Here is a 19422-nt window from a genome sequence, read left to right as displayed (position 1 = left end):
GAAATGGTTATTAAAAAAAGGTAAAAGGTAAATGGATGCAAATAACTGTTGTTTGCAAAACTTTTAAAATTGGCCATTTATATTTGCATTTAAAGTTATGAAATATGATTCAATAAACATGTTTGTGGTTGTTCCGAGTGAAATAGGTTATATTTTTTACTGTATTTTATGTTTTTTTTGTCTGATTTCAGATCAATTGAGTTAATGCAGTATGTCAAAATGAAAACATAACTGTAAATTCAGGCACGTGAGGTTGTGCTGAAAAGAATGATACCAAACAAGGCAAAAATAAATAGTTTTTAAAGGTGAGATGTAGAGGTAAAATCAAAAGTAGTAAAAAATGGCCAATTATACCCTGGACCCCAGAGGGTTAAACATTTTTTCTTAAGTAACGCAATAGTTACTTTTCAAGTAATTAATTACTTTTAGAATCTTGTAACTCAGTTGCTAACTCAGTTACTTTTTTGAAGAAGTAACTAGTAACTATACTTAATTACTTTTTCAAAGTAACTTGCCCTAACACTGCTAGTGAATCTGCGGGAAAGACAGGTGGGTATTGGACCTTGCTCCGATGGTGTGGTGGCCCCTAGACAGACATCTATACCTTTATGGAAGATGGAATAATGCAAACATTATCATTTTCTTTGATTTGAGCTTCTTTCGTAAGTGACACGAGTGACACGCCTTCCTTTACTTTCCATCTATAACCCCTATAGACATGGTTACTAGTATTTTCTTGTTTTTTACCTTGTATTATTATTTCCGACACCCTTTGAACACACTTTGATTTTCCGTAGTTCAGTGAATGCAACAAAAGCACGTTGCTGCATTAAGCTAGGCAAAATGGAGCAAGACACCCGAGAGCAATTAACAAGCTACACAGTGAGTCTTTCGGTATAAAATAAGTGTTATAAAGTATTTTCAACAGTCTCTAACTTAAAGTTATGTACTTTTCAGAGGCCTTTATGTGTTTTACTCTTGACCAAAACCAGGCAGAGCGTGTATTTGTTTCTTGGGAATTCCGGTGAGTTACTAGAGATGATAAGTTAGCAGGAAAACTTATGCTAATTTTACATGTGGTAAACACTGCAACAGTGTGAATTCTGTATTGTCTAAAAAAGCTAAAACCAGTCAGAGTACTTGAATTCTGTGTGAAATGGAATGTCGTATTTTATTTTATTGTCTATTTGATTGGGCATCTTCACAAATGCGCAAAACTAATGCAGGATGCACTTTTCTTTTAGCCATAAATGTTGTCCAGTGCTTTTTCTGCACTTTTTCATTTCAGTTATAAGTTAATACATGTAAATAAGTTATTTAAAACTACTTACGTTACAAACATTTCATGATGTGATTACATATGCCTTAAAAGGGAGTATATAAATACAATTGATTGTAATGCTGTAAAGCAATACAAATGGAATTCATAGAAACAGAACGGTGTTAAAACAACAGTGTACTTGATTTTTAAAACTTTATGAGAGCTCATTTTATTTAGAAAAACTGTTAAGAACTATTTTGTTTATTGCTCTGTACTGTATGTGCAGACAGGTTTTTTGTGATCCTGGATCTGAAGTCGTTCTGGATATGGATGGCGAGCCAGACCCTGTGAAAACTCTTGGTGAATCCAAAAGCAGTGTGGCCAGCTGTTCTGGATGCAGGAGTAGAGCTACAGTCTGAATTACTTCGAATCGCAGGATTTCAGATAAGCAAGAGCAAAAACTGCTTACTTCATACGGATTGTTTCTCTGCGAAACTATTGAACTCCCAATATCCTGCTCATCAGGAGTCAGGTCTAAAGAGACTACTTATTTTATTTTATTTTGTTGTTATTTTCAAAAGAGCGCTCTTCTCTGTTGATCTTCTGTTAATTTTCTATGCTGTTTACATTGGGTTATTGTACCACTGTAACATTGTAATAAATCTGCCGGCTGTTCAACACTCAATTCTCTCAAATTTATTTTACTCCTCTTGAATCTAGTCTATAAGTTTAACCCTACTATACTAAGCAGGTGTTACACATCCATCTCTCATTTTGTCTCTGTGTACTAAACATCTGTTTTGTGAAATCTTCTAAAAATATAATTGTTTGTGTTTATATTTCTCTTATACTTTCTTTATTGAAATTGTCATCGTGACAGCAAGAATTTAGACAATTCCACAGCTTCATCTTTTGTCACATCCTGTTTGTCTTATCAAAAACTGTTCTGGTTAAGAATTCAAATCGAAATACAGTACATTACAGTGGTCAAGCCAAATCTAAATAAAGGCATTCATTACCTTCTTTGTGCCATGTCTTGACAAAACTGGCTTCAGCTTTGCTATTTGCCTTAACTAGAAAAAGCTTTTTTGCAACACAGCTAATTTGTTTATTCAATTTAAAATCCGAGTTCATAATGACTCCCACATTTTTCACTGTACTCTGATAACATTTCCAACAGTCCTTTAACATTTCAAAAGAAACCTGCAATTTGTCTTTCTTCCACTTTTGCTCTGCTCTCCTACACTGACGTCTGACCGCTCGGATGGATTCATTAACCAGGGCTGAGGAATATGTAGGCTGGACTACTGTAATTCATTATTATCAGGATATCCAAAAAACTCACTGAAAAGCCTTCAGCTAATCCAAAATGCTGCAGCAAGAGTCCTGACAGGGACTAGAAAGAGAGAGCTTCTCCTGTTTTGGCTTCCCTTCATTGGCTTCCTGTTAAGTCCAGAATTGAATTCAAAATCCTGCTCCTCACATACAAGGTCTTAAATAATCAGGCCCCATCTTATCTTAATGACCTTGTAGTACCATATCACCCTATTAGAGCACTTCGCTCTCGCTCTGCAGGCCTACTTGTTGTTCCTAGAGTATTTAAAAGTAGAATGGGAGGGAGAGCCTTCAGTTTTCAGGCCCCTCTTCTGTGGAACCAGCTTCCAGTTTGGATTCGGGAGACAGACACTATCTCTACTTTTAAGATTAGGCTTAAAACTTTCCTTTTTGCTAAAGCATATAGTTAGGGCTGGACCAGGTGACCCTGAATCCTCCCTTAGTTATGCTGCAATAGATGTAGGCTGCCGGGGGATTCCCATGATGCATTGAGTTTTTCCTTTCCAGTCACCTTTCTCACTCACTATGTATTAATAGACCTCTCTGCATTGAATCATATCTGTTATTAACCTCTGTCTCTCTTCCACAGCATGTCTTTATCCTGTCTTCCTTCTCTCACCCCAACCGGTCGCAGCAGATGGCCGCCCCTCCCTGAGCCTGGTTCTGCTGGAGGTTTCTTCCTGTTAAAAGGGAGTTTTTCCTTCCCACTGTCGCCAAAGTGCTTGCTCATAGGGGGTCATATGATTGTTGGGTTTTTCTCTGTATCTATGAAGCGGCTTGAGGCGACTTTTGTTGTGATTTGGCGCTATATAAATAAAATTGAATTGAATTGAATTGAATGTTTACAGTGCCTGGATTTTAATTGGGCCACAGTATTTAAGGTCTCAGTACAGATATCCTGGAACTGCAAAAGCAGCTCAGCCGGACTATATCCAAAAGTGATCTCAGGGTCAGTTAAAGGATTTTTTTCCATAAATGTTGAGGAGAAGAGAGCAGCAGTGAAAGAATTAAAAATTTGACAGTGCCTGGATGGAGCGCAAGCTTTAAACTCATGCACAAAAGAGATGTCAAATAAAACAGGTTTGTGATCAGAGAACACTGAATCTCCAATTTCTAAGTTATAAGTAGATGAACTGTATGATAACACCAGATCAAGAGTGTGCCCCCACTAATGTGTAGGGCATTGTACAGACTATACAAGGTTAAAAAACCGAATAAGATTTAAAAACTCCTGAGCGAACAGTCCTTCAGGGCAGCAGACATGAATATTAAAATCACCAACTATTAATATCTGATAATATTTAGGCACAATTTCAGCCAAAAAACATGAAAAGTCATTTAGAAAGTCTTTGTTAAACTTAGGTGATGACTAGATTACTGCACACAACTGGTTGAGAATGTCCCAGTTCAAATAAGAGAATTTCAAAACTGGAGGGGGGAACCAGTACATGCAGTGAAAGTTATTTTTAAAAACAGTAAATATTCCACCTCCTCTACCTGATATCCTTGGAGCATTTAAAAATGAGTAGTCAGAGGCAATGTTCCCTCTAATTTTTCACGTGTCTGAGCGAACACACAAACTCCCTGAGTGGTCCCTTGAACCACTGTGAGCGACATCAGACGTGTGCACTGTGGTCACGCCAGCATCTAATCCATCCAAGTTTGTCTGTGGAACAGCCTGCCGGAGGAGCTCAGGGCCGCAGAGAACATACATGTTTTTAAGAACGGGCTCAAGACCCACCTTTTTAATTTAGCTTTTACTTAGCGTTTATTTATTTTATGCTTATTTATTCTATCCTGTTATTCTATTATTAATTTAGGATTTACCTAATATTTATTGATTTTATTCTTATTCATTTTTTAATCTTCTTACTCTATTTATATTTATATTGTATCCTGTTCTTATTTATTTTATCCTGTATATATCCTATTGTGTCATATCTCCAGTGTTTCCTCGGAGGGCGCTCTTGACCGTGGCTGCTGGGTCTCTGGGGGTCCTCTCAGCCTGGCTGGGGGGCTCCTTGGCCTCCCCCCTGCTGTGTGCCCAGCCTGGAGGCTGCGGTCTGTGACCGGCTCCCGGTGCAGACGGCTCCCTGTTATAGTGTTTCCTCACTTGGCTCATGCGAGCCCAGCCCAATTTTTACTCTTTAAGTGTGCGCGTGTGTGTATGTGTGTGTGTGTGGGGGGGGGGGGGGGATATGTGTGTATTCACATCATTTATGTTAATGAGAGTGTGGGGAGTGAGTTGGAGGGTGGGGTGGGCTGCTTTTAACTATGTAAAGCACTTTGTGCTACATTTTTTTTTGTATGAAAAGTGCTTTATAAATAAAGATTGATTGATTGATTGATTGAAGTTACATGGTTTATTAAAATAATCAAATTACAGCATTTACATTTATGTTAGACTACTTTTAATTAACTGCTTTAGCCCACTTACAATGAAAATTTAAAAAAATCTAGTCATTGACCTGTGTAGTATGTTAACACTGTTGTGGCGAATCCACTTAGCCAAAAAATGGATCGGACATCAATTGGAGAAACGATAGTCTTTATATAAGGCTTCAAAAAGGGGAATGTACAACAAAAACTGCTCGACATCAGAGCAACATATAATGGCTTCCCAAACTTCTTTGCTAGCTAAAACCCCAGAGTAACTTTCGTCTACCACAAAGGATTCTGGGAAACGCAGTTTTCTAATGAAAATAACTGTTAAATGCTCCCTTTTAACAGAAAATTAAATCTATAATTAACAGCCCTCACTAAACATGTGACTAACACTTAAATCACTTACAAAATAATCAAAATGCTGTTATCATACAAAACCTGCAATAAAGTTACAACAAACACTATTGGAAGTAAAAATAACTTGAACTCCAATTTCGAAAGCACAACTTTCCTTTTTGTAATTTTTTTTTTATAAAGCTCTGACTTGTGTTATGAGTATGAGTCTGTGGTCTGGGAGAGAGTCCTGTAACTCTCTGTCTGCAAAATACAGTATATAATGACCAATGTTGGGCAATTAATTATATAGTTACTTCTTCAAAAAAGTAACTCAGTTTGGCAAACACCAAAGTTTTTTGCAGCTATTTTTTTAAATGCAGCCAAGGCATTTTTAAATAAACATTTCAAACTATTTACAGAACAATCAGCTGTTCTGCATCAAATCTGATGCCACACAAATCATTTGTGCACTCCAAAAAATTATTTCTGTCCACTATGAGATAAAGGAGAACAACAGCCTGATACCTGCAGGCCTGACAACAGGAGATGTATCACTCCTCTACCACCAGTGTTGGGGAGTAACGGAATACATGTACCGCTGTTACGTATTTAAAATACAAAATATGAGTAACTGTATTCCGTTACAGTTACCGTTTTAAAAGGTGGTATTCAGAATACAGTTACTTTGTTGAAATGAATGGATTACACTGCGGTACTTTCCTGTTTCATATTGTTGCGGGTCAGGACTGTTTGGGTTTTGTTTGACAGCTACGTTCTTTTGTTCCAGGCGGCAGCGTTAAGGTTGCCATGGTTACAGGGCGAAGCTCTCTCTCTCTCTCTGCGACTGTGTGTTTCCTGGGTGAGAGAGCGCCTTTTCGTTGTTGTTGTTGTTGTGCTAAGCTAACAGGCAGAATGCTACAAGCATAGCTCTAAAGAATGTAGCATCATGGGCAGTGTAGTCCGTGTTGCAGGGAGAATGGACTGCCATACACATTATAGGTCTGTGAGCGCGAGGAGGGAGAAAAAGGGGAGTGGAAAGGTAGGAGTTGTCATCGAGCAAAAACGGGAGCTGGAAGCATGTAAATATAATAATAAGCACTTCAGCCAAGAAGAGTGCCTGACGAGCCCAGTTGTAAGTAAGCTATTAAGACTCGACTGTACACCGTGTTTGTGTTTTCCTCCGAAAACAATAAGTTCCGTTGGAGCAGTCTTTCAACACCTCTCTCTGTCTCTCGCAAGAAAAGTTGACCCACACAACAAAGTAAAGCTATTTTTCGGCCACGAGAGGTCCCTTTACTACGGTTCGGAGTCGCGGACCTTCAGTAATAGTAATAAATCACACAGCAATAGTACATTCACGTTGTTGTAAAAAGCATGATAATATATTAAGTAATCCAAAGTATTCAGAATACGTTACTGTCATTGAGTAACGTAACGGAATACGTTACAGAATACATTTTAGGGCATGTATTCTGTATTCTGTAATGGAATACATTTTAAAAGTAACCTTCCCAACACTGAGTACAAGTCACAATACATGTTATCTGTTTCTGCAAGCATCTTCATTGACCTTTTACACCGTGACACCTTTCACAATAGATTAGAAGAAAATCATTATAACCGCTTATTCTACTAAAAGTATACTATTCTGTATTCTGTAATGGAATACATTTTAAAAGTAACCTTCCCAACACTGTCTACCACCTGTAACATTCAGCAGTCGCCTCATTGTTCTGACACACACAACAAAGCTATTGACTACACTACACACTAACTGCACAAGATTTGCGCTAAACGTCTCAAATCTCTCACATGTCAAAACACCGCCGTCACTCCTAAAACTTCCCCCCGTTTCTTAACAACTAGATGTCACGTTGCCATATCATTTTTTGATTGGTTGACATGATACATTTTTGGACGAATAGGGAAGGAAGAGGGGGGTGTGGTTTGTTTTTGCTCACATGCGGAGAGTGTTTTTGAGCATTTTTTCTTATAAAACGCAGTTTTTACCGTTTCTTCCCGCAGTAAATATAAACAACGATAGTATTCAGGAAGAAAACCAAACATTGCATATATTTTATCATAACTCTGGTTTTACGTGGCGTATCAACACAATTTAAAAACTGGTATAAAGTCCACACTTTTTCCGTCAATTGTTCCGTCTGTCCTGCTCACATCTCCAATGGTTGTACACGTTGTCATTAACGTGGCTTCACTCCACATCAGCCACGCCACTTTGCCAGCTCAAACACCGGTGTCCACACATAAGGACGCTGTCATAGCCAGTCAACCACGTTGATTGGCTGCGTATATATGCATTATTGGCTGAACTATGGTATAAGGTGGCATTGTTCTAATCCCATACGGGAGCAGCCAGTCACTCACTGACTAACACTGCAAAACAGAATTGTTAAAGCATTAAATTTAATTTCAATTCAGGTTAGATTTTTTTTGTGCGCAATGCAGATTTTCTGTGCGCAGAGACCGTGCCAGCAGTGCGCAATTGCGCATGTGTGCATCTTAGAGGGAACATTGGTCAGAGGGCAATAGTTCAGAAATAATGCTCAACTCACCAACTCTCATCCATGTCTCAGTCACAAAAAGGAGATCCAATACATTGGAAGAAAAGAAATTGTTTATGATAAACGTTTTATTTGCTAAGGACCGCACATTTATTAGCGCCATCCTCATGGAGCTGGAGTCTGGGCAGAAGTTGTCTGTGAAGCCACATTAATGGGTGCAAATTCAGAAAGTTTATTCCACAACTCCCAAGACACAAAAAACACCAGCGAGCAGGCTCATGTCCTTCCGAGCCTACAACCAGAACAAGAGGCAATAGGATCCAGAAGACGCTTTGGGATGGGATGAAGCAGACCATAATCAACTGGAGCAGCCGCTGAAAAGAAAGTAAAGCAAGCTTTAAGCTTCACTAGCCGACCAGCGCGTTTACCCCAGCGTCTGTGACGATGTTTTGGGGCAGTAGGAAGCACTCCACTTAGCAAGTAAGCAGGAACATCAGCCAGGGGTGCTGGATACCCTGTTCTTTGGTCCTTCTGATTAGTGGCAAAATATTGAAGATCCAAAAGTTTTTTTCATTCATGCACCAGTCGTGAGTTGATTTGGAATATCAAGTTGAAGCAATATCCAAACATAAAGCTATATCTAGCTGGTACCTCTCAACCTCACACACTAACTAGGCTCCTTCCCCACCAGACAGGTGACATTCCATGTCCCAATTTCCAGTCTTGGTAGCCGGGGATCAGTCCGCCAGGGCCTCCGCTCCTGGCTGCCACCCGGCACACAATGCACCCGACCCCTATGGCACCTCCTGCAGGTGGTGGGCTGTGCCCGGCCACCAGACGCTCGCCCTTGGGCACCCTTCTCGGGCCCCGCCCTGGAGCCAGGCCCGGAGAGGGTACCCATCTTTTCCAAAACAGGTCAGATATATATTGGACCTGTCTCTATCATTTACATGCATAGAGATCATCTTTCTGGAACAGACCTGGTGGCAAACATGTGTTGGACTTGAGAATGAGGAGGTGGTTTGGACCCAGCCCCTGGCTTCCAAATCGGATCTGTGAATTCCAGCGTAATGGGTCTACTGTTGATGATTGACTCCACTCAACATAGAGCTGTTTGAGTCCTTCTTCATCCAAATGCTGTGTCAGCAGAGTGAAATTAAGGACCTTTCTGACAGAATGAATCAACCTCTCCCATGCTCTGCCATGATGCGATCCAGTTGGATGATTAAAGATCCATTTCTGTCACGGTTCTGGGTCAGTTTCGACCCAGTATTTTGAGTTTTGATTGTTAGTTTATTTTTGAATGATTGTTGTGGTTTTGGGCGCTATGAGTATTATTATTATAATGATGATTATTATTAGAATTCTATGTTTCTGTTTATTCATGTTTAAGGATTTGTTCTCGGTTGTATCTCACGTTTAGTTTAGTTCAGGTTCCATGTGTCATTCTCTGTCTGTCTGTCTCTCAGTGTCAGGTCTGCGTCTTGGTGTAGTGTTCTCGTTTCCTGTTTTATTGTGAAGGTCTGCGTCTCATGTGAGTGTGTTCAGTTTTACCTCTGTCTCGTCTTGTTGATTATTCCCAGCTGTGTATCCACCATGTTTCATCCGTGTGTTCCCTGCCGTCACCATCTTGTACCGTCGTCCACCTTGCTTCATGTTTGAGTTCCGGTTCGTATTCAGTAGTTTAGTTGTCTCCAGTATAGTTTAGTGTGATCTCTGTTTCGGTTTTTTCCACTGGCGCATTGTGTTAAATAAACCACCTTCACTCCTCCACTACTGCCTGCGATTGGATCCTCATTTATTATTTTTATACGGCTCATCTCACTCGCCGTGACAATTTCAGTCCCTTCAAAGACAGCGTATCAGAGATCTGATCCTAATTCCACTCTTCCATAGCTCGTCTCAGCTCGCGCTCTGTGCCCACAAAGTTGGCAGAATTGTCGGAGCACTGTTGTTGTCCCTGATCTCGTCTTGCAGTGAAAACATCGTAAGGCGTTGATGAAAGAGTCAGTGTCAAGAGAGGAGGCGACCTCAATATGTACCGCTCTAATTGCCAAACAAGTAAAAATAACACCATACCGCTTCACAAGACATCTCCCACGCTTCACTTCAAATGGACCAAAATAGTCCACTCCAACAAAACTAAATGGGGTTTCTCAGGGGTCACTTTGCTTTCAGGCAAGTCAGCCATCTGCTACTAGCCTGCAGCTCCATGAAACCTTCTACAGGTCACACGTGCTTGTGAGACGTCGATAGCAGCAGACACCTTGACTTCAGGATCTTCATATGGAAGTTCTTGCACATTCTCTGGGTTCATAGGCCAATTGTTCTCTACGCTGTGTAATAAATGCAGGACCAGACATCCATTCAGTGTCACGTAGAAAGGTCTCTGCCTTCATAACTGAATAATTACGGACACCCCACTTTGCAGATATTTATTTGTAAAAAATGTTTGGACTCATGTATGATTTTCGTTCCACTTCTCACGTGTACACCACTTTGTATTGGTCTTTAACGTGGAATTCCAATAAAACTGATTCATGTTTGTGGCTGTAATGTGACAAAATGTGGGAAAGTTCAAGGGGGCTGAATACCTTTGCAAGCCACTCTATATCACAATCCCATTTACTGTGTTATTCACTAAAATAAAATAGGTGCAGAATGGGCCTCACAAACTGGGGTTTTATTATTTTTACACAGCAAATAGGGTGTGTATACTGATGATTGTATGCTTTTCATTTGTGCATTTCAGTTGTTCATTGGTTCAGAGTGTAAAGTTGGTGGGTTGGTTGGTTTTTTGACATTTAGTACAATGTTAATAAGATGTTTAAATGTATTGATGCATGCTCAACCATCCAGGTAAGTAAATCTCCAAAAGTTGATTCTGTTCATCTGGATGTAGCGTTTTCAGTGGGAGAAACGTTTCATCACTCATCCAAGTGACTTCTTCAGTCTCAGCAGACTGCAGGTTTCCCCAATCTTATAAACAGTACATTTGCATAATGACTGAAACCAGCCCACTGAGGAAACAATAGGATGGGAGGTCAGTTCCTTAATCATAATTATGCAAATTCTCATGACCATTGATCAACAACCACTGACCAAAGCCCACTGATCAATGGCCATGAGTACCATTCACAGAGAGTTGGGGAATGGCTGCAATCACAGCACTGTAAGATGGTGACAGATGTACCCGTAGGCCCCCTCCTCGATTCAGAGATGGTCTTTCCTTTTTCACGTAAATGGCCTCCTTAACTCTGCGCTCAAGGAGTTAAGGAGGTCTTAATATTTCCGCTTAAGTTATTACTTTTCTGCAAAACCATAGTATTTCTGCTACTTGTTACATTTCTACTAAGTTATACTATTATACTATTATATATTAAAGTATACTGTTGCCAAGTTGTTATGCCTGTGCTAAATATTAACATTTCTGCTTAATTACAATCCTTCTGCTGTGTTGTACTATTTCGGCTAAGTTGCAACATTTCTGATAAGTTCTGCTACGTTATAGTATTTCTGAAAAGTTATTATCACAGGAAATGCAAATTTTACTAGTTTCAATTCAGATAAGGATGGGGTTTTCACATTAACCATTCAATCTGCTTATTGTGTGACCTTCAATAACCACCAAGTCCTATTACTTTTGGTAATAAAAGTACTACAAAGTCCACTGATTTTTGATTTTCACTTTCAGTTCTTCACAAATATTTACAGAAATTCACATGATGTTTGCACAGCAAGCTGTGTCCCTCACTCATTTAACCCCTTTCTGTAGCAGCTGTTAGCCAAACTGTGTTCCAATAATATGAGAATGTGGGAATGTTATGCCGTTTATTTGGTGCTACTCGTGTAATAATCTGTAAACTGTAAATAGCAACACTTGACCACTGTTGTGCAAATGAAGTGACACTTCGCACATATTTACAACATCACAAAACTATCAGCTCTCTGTGGTTAATTCCAGAGTAATATCTGTGGGATCAGGTCTTCTTTTATTCTGGCTCTGTACAGTCATTTCAGTTCAGATAATGATGGGGTATTCACATTAACCATTGAATCTGCTTATTGTGTTATCTTTATTGACCATGAAGTCCTTATTAGTTTTGGTTCCTGCCTTTGAGCCTGTTTAAAAACAGCCCTATCAATGATAAGGTTCATTGTGAGGCAGTGTTGCGTAATTTCCCACGCCCAGTGATACTTGATTTTCACTTTCAGTCTCTGCAGTATATTTACAGGAATTCACATGATTTCTTTACAGTCAGATGTGGCACTCCCTCATTTAACCGCTTCCTAAAAAGTATAGAGAGAGACTTCCTTATATCTCTCTTTATTTGCATTATTGGTGTTGTCCCTCTGGTGCACAGTTTCTGGCCCCTCTCTTTTACAGATTCAGTTTTAGCTGTGATCATGCCATGAACAACATCAAAGAAGTTGTTTTACCACGAAGCTCACTGGTAAAAATGAAAATACTTCTGATCTCGCTTATTCTGTCGATGAGCCTGGAAATATCAACCAGGTTTAAATGCTTATCTAACAGAGATTTGAGTTGTTACAAAGTCCACTGATTCTTGGTTTTCACTTTCAGCCCTTCACACACATTTACAGGAATTCACATGATGTTTGCACAGCAAGCTGTGTCCCTCACTCATTTAACCCCTTTCTGTAGCAGCTGTTAGCCAAACTGTGTCAATAATATGAGAATGTGGAAATGTTATACCGTTTATTTGGTGCTACTCGTGTAATAATCTGTAAACTGTAAATAGCAACACTTGACCACTGTTGTGCAAATGAAGTGACACTTCGCACATATTTACAACATCACAAAACTATCAGCTCTCTGTGGTTAATTCCAGAGTAAAATCTGTGGGATCAGGTCTTCTTTTATTCTGGCTCTGTGCAGTCATTTCAGTTCAGATAATGATGGGGTATTCACATTAACCATTGAATCTGCTTATTGTGTTATCTTTATTGACCATGAAGTCCTTATTAGTTTTGGTTCCTGCCTTTGAGCCTGTTTAAAAACAGCCCTATCAATGATAAGGTTCATTGTGAGGCAGTGTTGCGTAATTTCCCACGCCCAGTGATACTTGATTTTCACTTTCAGTCTCTGCAGTATATTTACAGGAATTCACATGATTTCTTTACAGTCAGATGTGGCACTCCCTCATTTAACCGCTTCCTAAAAAGTATAGAGAGAGACTTCCTTATATCTCTCTTTATTTGCATTATTGGTGTTGTCCCTCTGGTGCACAGTTTCTGGCCCCTCTCTTTTACAGATTCAGTTTTAGCTGTGATCATGCCATGAACAACATCAAAGAAGTTGTTTTACCACGAAGCTCACTGGTAAAAATGAAAATACTTCTGATCTCGCTTATTCTGTCGATGAGCCTGGAAATATCAACCAGGTTTAAATGCTTATCTAACAGAGATTTGAGTTGTTACAAAGTCCACTGATTCTTGGTTTTCACTTTCAGCCCTTCACACACATTTACAGGAATTCACATGATGTTTGCACAGCAAGCTGTGTCCCTCACTCATTTAACCCCTTTCTGTAGCAGCTGTTAGCCAAACTGTGTCAATAATATGAGAATGTGGAAATGTTATACCGTTTATTTGGTGCTACTCGTGTAATAATCTGTAAACTGTAAATAGCAACACTTGACCACTGTTGTGCAAATGAAGTGACACTTCGCACATATTTACAACATCACAAAACTATCAGCTCTCTGTGGTTAATTCCAGAGTAAAATCTGTGGGATCAGGTCTTCTTTTATTCTGGCTCTGTGCAGTCATTTCAGTTCAGATAATGATGGGGTATTCACATTAACCATTGAATCTGCTTATTGTGTTATCTTTATTGACCATGAAGTCCTTATTAGTTTTGGTTCCTGCCTTTGAGCCTGTTTAAAAACAGCCCTATCAATGATAAGGTTCATTATGAGGCAGTGTTGCGTAATTTCCCACGCCCAGTGATACTTGATTTTCACTTTCAGTCTCTGCAGTATATTTACAGGAATTCACATGATTTCTTTACAGTCAGATGTGGCACTCCCTCATTTAACCGCTTCCTAAAAAGTATAGAGAGAGACTTCCTTATATCTCTCTTTATTTGCATTATTGGTGTTGTCCCTCTGGTGCACAGTTTCTGGCCCCTCTCTTTTACAGATTCAGTTTTAGCTGTGATCATGCCATGAACAACATCAAAGAAGTTGTTTTACCACGAAGCTCACTGGTAAAAATGAAAATACTTCTGATCTCGCTTATTCTGTCGATGAGCCTGGAAATATCAACCAGGTTTAAATGCTTATCTAACAGAGATTTGAGTTGTTACAAAGTCCACTGATTCTTGGTTTTCACTTTCAGCCCTTCACACACATTTACAGGAATTCACATGATGTTTGCACAGCAAGCTGTGTCCCTCACTCATTTAACCCCTTTCTGTAGCAGCTGTTAGCCAAACTGTGTCAATAATATGAGAATGTGGAAATGTTATACCGTTTATTTGGTGCTACTCGTGTAATAATCTGTAAACTGTAAATAGCAACACTTGACCACTGTTGTGCAAATGAAGTGACACTTCGCACATATTTACAACATCACAAAACTATCAGCTCTCTGTGGTTAATTCCAGAGTAATATCTGTGGGATCAGGTCTTCTTTTATTCTGGCTCTGTACAGTCATTTCAGTTCAGATAATGATGGGGTATTCACATTAACCATTGAATCTGCTTATTGTGTTATCTTTATTGACCATGAAGTCCTTATTAGTTTTGGTTCCTGCCTTTGAGCCTGTTTAAAAACAGCCCTATCAATGATAAGGTTCATTGTGAGGCAGTGTTGCGTAATTTCCCACGCCCAGTGATACTTGATTTTCACTTTCAGTCTCTGCAGTATATTTACAGGAATTCACATGATTTCTTTACAGTCAGATGTGGCACTCCCTCATTTAACCGCTTCCTAAAAAGTATAGAGAGAGACTTCCTTATATCTCTCTTTATTTGCATTATTGGTGTTGTCCCTCTGGTGCACAGTTTCTGGCCCCTCTCTTTTACAGATTCAGTTTTAGCTGTGATCATGCCATGAACAACATCAAAGAAGTTGTTTTACCACGAAGCTCACTGGTAAAAATGAAAATACTTCTGATCTCGCTTATTCTGTCGATGAGCCTGGAAATATCAACCAGGTTTAAATGCTTATCTAACAGAGATTTGAGTTGTTACAAAGTCCACTGATTCTTGGTTTTCACTTTCAGCCCTTCACACACATTTACAGGAATTCACATGATGTTTGCACAGCAAGCTGTGTCCCTCACTCATTTAACCCCTTTCTGTAGCAGCTGTTAGCCAAACTGTGTCAATAATATGAGAATGTGGAAATGTTATACCGTTTATTTGGTGCTACTCGTGTAATAATCTGTAAACTGTAAATAGCAACACTTGACCACTGTTGTGCAAATGAAGTGACACTTCGCACATATTTACAACATCACAAAACTATCAGCTCTCTGTGGTTAATTCCAGAGTAAAATCTGTGGGATCAGGTCTTCTTTTATTCTGGCTCTGTGCAGTCATTTCAGTTCAGATAATGATGGGGTATTCACATTAACCATTGAATCTGCTTATTGTGTTATCTTTATTGACCATGAAGTCCTTATTAGTTTTGGTTCCTGCCTTTGAGCCTGTTTAAAAACAGCCCTATCAATGATAAGGTTCATTATGAGGCAGTGTTGCGTAATTTCCCACGCCCAGTGATACTTGATTTTCACTTTCAGTCTCTGCAGTATATTTACAGGAATTCACATGATTTCTTTACAGTCAGATGTGGCACTCCCTCATTTAACCGCTTCCTAAAAAGTATAGAGAGAGACTTCCTTATATCTCTCTTTATTTGCATTATTGGTGTTGTCCCTCTGGTGCACAGTTTCTGGCCCCTCTCTTTTACAGATTCAGTTTTAGCTGTGATCATGCCATGAACAACATCAAAGAAGTTGTTTTACCACGAAGCTCACTGGTAAAAATGAAAATACTTCTGATCTCGCTTATTCTGTCGATGAGCCTGGAAATATCAACCAGGTTTAAATGCTTATCTAACAGAGATTTGAGTTGTTACAAAGTCCACTGATTCTTGGTTTTCACTTTCAGCCCTTCACACACATTTACAGGAATTCACATGATGTTTGCACAGCAAGCTGTGTCCCTCCCTCATTTAACCCCTTTCTGTAGCAGCTGTTAGCCAAACTGTGTTCCAATAATATGAGAATGTGGGAATGTTATGCCGTTTATTTGGTGCTACTCGTGTAATAATCTGTAAACTGTAAATAGCAACACTTGACCACTGTTGTGCAAATGAAGTGACACTTCGCACATATTTACAACATCACAAAACTATCAGCTCTCTGTGGTTAATTCCAGAGTAAAATCTGTGGGATCAGGTCTTCTTTTATTCTGGCTCTGTGCAGTCATTTCAATTTAGATAATGATGGGGTATTCACATCAACCCTATTATTATTAGGTTTTGTGAGATTATTATACTATCTTATGCCACCTTATACTTCTAATCAAAGAATTTATTAAGAATTATTAAAACATTATACGGCTATAAGCCACATTATTCCTTGGAATAAAGATTGTGAAATCATTACAGTGTTTTATGATGCATTATACTGCTGATTTATAAGAAATACTGTTTTCAGAGAATCATGGCCTTATTTGTTTTATTAGAAAGAACAGAACATACTGCACAAGAAGCCAAGGTCATAACTTAGGCGTAAGGAGTAAGGTAAGCGACGAGTAAGGTAAGCGACCCATGTTGTAGGTGACGTCAGACGCCGGAGAATTGGCGGAATAAAAAAAAAAAAGCAAATGGTAGCATAGAGTTTAACAAAGGTTTTTCAAGCTTCAGTATTACCAAATATACTAATCGATTGTCATATAACTAACAACATCTGTTCTATCATCTCTAACACCCTGGAGGACAACGGGGAGAATTTAGACGCTCTCCAAGATTACATCGACCGCTGTTTTCAAGATTTAGTAATGAAGAAGGCCCAGAGTACATCCTCTCCGACCAAAATTCAGACGCCGTCATCGAAGAGATATCGCCCAGCAGACTCCCCCGGTACAACATCGCTTGCCGGCAAAGACATCGCAGACATCCTGGAGTCAATCGACAAGCGATTGTCCAGTTTCGATGCAAGGCTGGCCCTGGTGGAGATTTTACACCGGGAATTTAAATCTCTAAAAGAATCCCGGGAATTCAGCCAGCAGCAGGTGGAAACGCTTGCCGCTGAAAATGCCACGCTACGGGATTCGGTCAAATCTCTCACCGATAACGTGACCCAGCTAAACATTGAAAATAAAAAAATAAAAGAGTCCGTTATCGATCTACAAGCCCGTAGCATGAGATATAATCTTGTGTTTTCTGGTATTCCAGAATCTGCCGGAGAGGATGCGGAGGCAACGGTGAAAAGCTTCATCAAAATCCACCTGAAGCTGCCGGAGGACACCGTAAAGAACATCGACTTCGATAGAGTACATCGCTTGGGGGGCGTGCGGTCGCGGACTGGGAGACCACGGCCTATTGTGGCCAAATTCGGTCAATTCAAACAGAAGGAACAGGTGAAGAGTCGCAGCAGAGAGCTGAAAGGAACGGAGTTCAGCGTGAACGACCAGTTCCCCAAAGAGATCCTGGAACGACGCAAGGTCCTGTTCCCAGTTCGACGTAGCTTCATCCAGAAAGGCTCCCGTGCTGTCATCGCCGTGGACCGGCTCTACGTGGACGGACAGCTGTACCGCGACCCCGGCACCACACCGTGGTTATACTGACTGCACTCCAGATAAGAACCCGCTACACTCTTTTCTTATTCACTTTCTCCTTTAAAATGGGTTTAACCTAGTAATATCAGTAGGATGTCATAGCAGATATAACACCATCACCCTCCGTCATTACTTTAATTGGAATGTTTCCGTTTCGTTTCTTTGTTTTTGTTGTTGCTCACAGTTCATGTGGTTTCTTTCTTTCTCTTGTCTTTCACTGCTGTGATCACCTACTTCCCCACTCACCTACAAACAACACCCTCTATTTCTCCATATTTTCACACCACGATCACGCAAACACATCCGCTCAACGGCAGCACATTCACAACAGCCTCACAGCACGCTTTTTTTTCTCTCTCTCTCTCTCTTTCCATTTACAAACAAGGGATGTTTCCACATTCTCTTCACCTGTCTAAACGAAACACCCAGCATACATCATTAGACATACACACACAATTATGGGCATGCTGAGGTTTGTCACATGGAATGTAAATGGAGCTGGCACCAGAGGAAAGAGGTTAAAGATATTTAACCAGCTTACAAAACTACAGGCAGATGTTGTTTTATTATAAGAAACTCACAGACCTGTCACAGGTTTAAACGAACTTAAAACACCTGAGTTTCCTAACGTGTTTGCAGCCTGTTATAATTCTAGACAACGGGGAGTAGCAATTTTAATACATAAAAATGTTAATTTTACAGTACTTGATACAGTTATAGATCCAGAGGGTAGATTTCTAATTATTAAACTATCAATATTGAACAAAAAACTATGTATTGTAAGTATATATGGTCCAAATGTTGATGAACCCTCATTCTTCCACGGTTTTTTTAGTGCACTCTCTGAACACCTTGATTGCACACTCATTCTTGGCGGTGACCTCAACCTTGGACTAAATGAAGAAATGGATAGGCTCAACACAACAGGAACTCAGCGCAATTGGCAATCCACAAATATAATCAAACAGTATATGAGCGACTTTGGCCTTCGCGATGCATGGCGCTCTCTTCACCCCACCAGTAAGGAATATACTTTTTTCTCGCATGTTCATCACTCTTACTCTCGTCTGGATTATTTTCTGGTCAGCAGCTCATTGCTGAGTGACATTTCAGACACTGAGATTCATCCTATAGCTGTCAGCGATCATGCTCCTGTATCTTTAAAACTAATGCACAAGAATAATACTACGCCAAGTAAAAACTGGAGATTTAATACATCACTGCTTAAAGATGAAGACTTTATTAAATATTTTAAAAAGGAATGGACTTCATATTTAGACTTTAATGACACTCCCGGAATATCTGCTTCTGTTCTATGGGAAGCAGGGAAAGCTGTGATGAGAGGTAAAATAATTTCTTTCTCATCACACAAAAAGAAAGAAGAAAACAAAAATATTCAGGAATTAGAAAAAAACCATCAAATCACTAGAAGAAGCCTACGCGTGCGACCAAGATCAGGAAGCATTGAACAAAATATACAAGACAAAACTAGAATTAAATGAAACTATTAATAAAAAAACACAATTCCTTATACAAAGACTTCGCTTGCAGAATTTTGAACACAGTAACAAATCAGGTCGATTTCTAGCTAACCAGTTAAAAATAAATAAAGAAAAAACAACTATATGTGCTGCTAAAGATTTATCGGGGAACACAATATATGACCCTGGAAGAATAAACAACATTTTTAGGGATTTCTATGAAACTTTATACTCACCACAAATAAACCCATCTAAAAATGAAATTGATCTGTTTCTTGACAACGTAA

General features: G+C 39.5%; 1 long non-coding RNA gene across 1 annotated transcript; it reads left to right on the top strand.

Moving 5' to 3' along the window:
• Window positions 1-844: 844 nt before the first annotated feature.
• Window positions 845-1923, top strand: LOC146580157 (uncharacterized). The gene is made up of 3 exons (XR_014891229.1): window positions 845-882; window positions 958-1024; window positions 1548-1923. It is a non-coding gene; the product is annotated as an uncharacterized LOC146580157 (long non-coding RNA).
• Window positions 1924-19422: the final 17499 nt, after the last annotated feature.

The sequence above is a fragment of the Mchenga conophoros genome, linkage group LG3 (assembly GCF_057382185.1).
Source record: "Mchenga conophoros isolate Kocher_MC1m ecotype Shallow Benthic linkage group LG3, M_conophoros_male_GT1.1, whole genome shotgun sequence".
NCBI lineage: Eukaryota > Metazoa > Chordata > Actinopteri > Cichliformes > Cichlidae > Mchenga > Mchenga conophoros.
The sequence above is the reverse complement of the archived record's forward strand: the minus strand, read 5'-3'. Positions and strand labels throughout refer to the sequence as shown.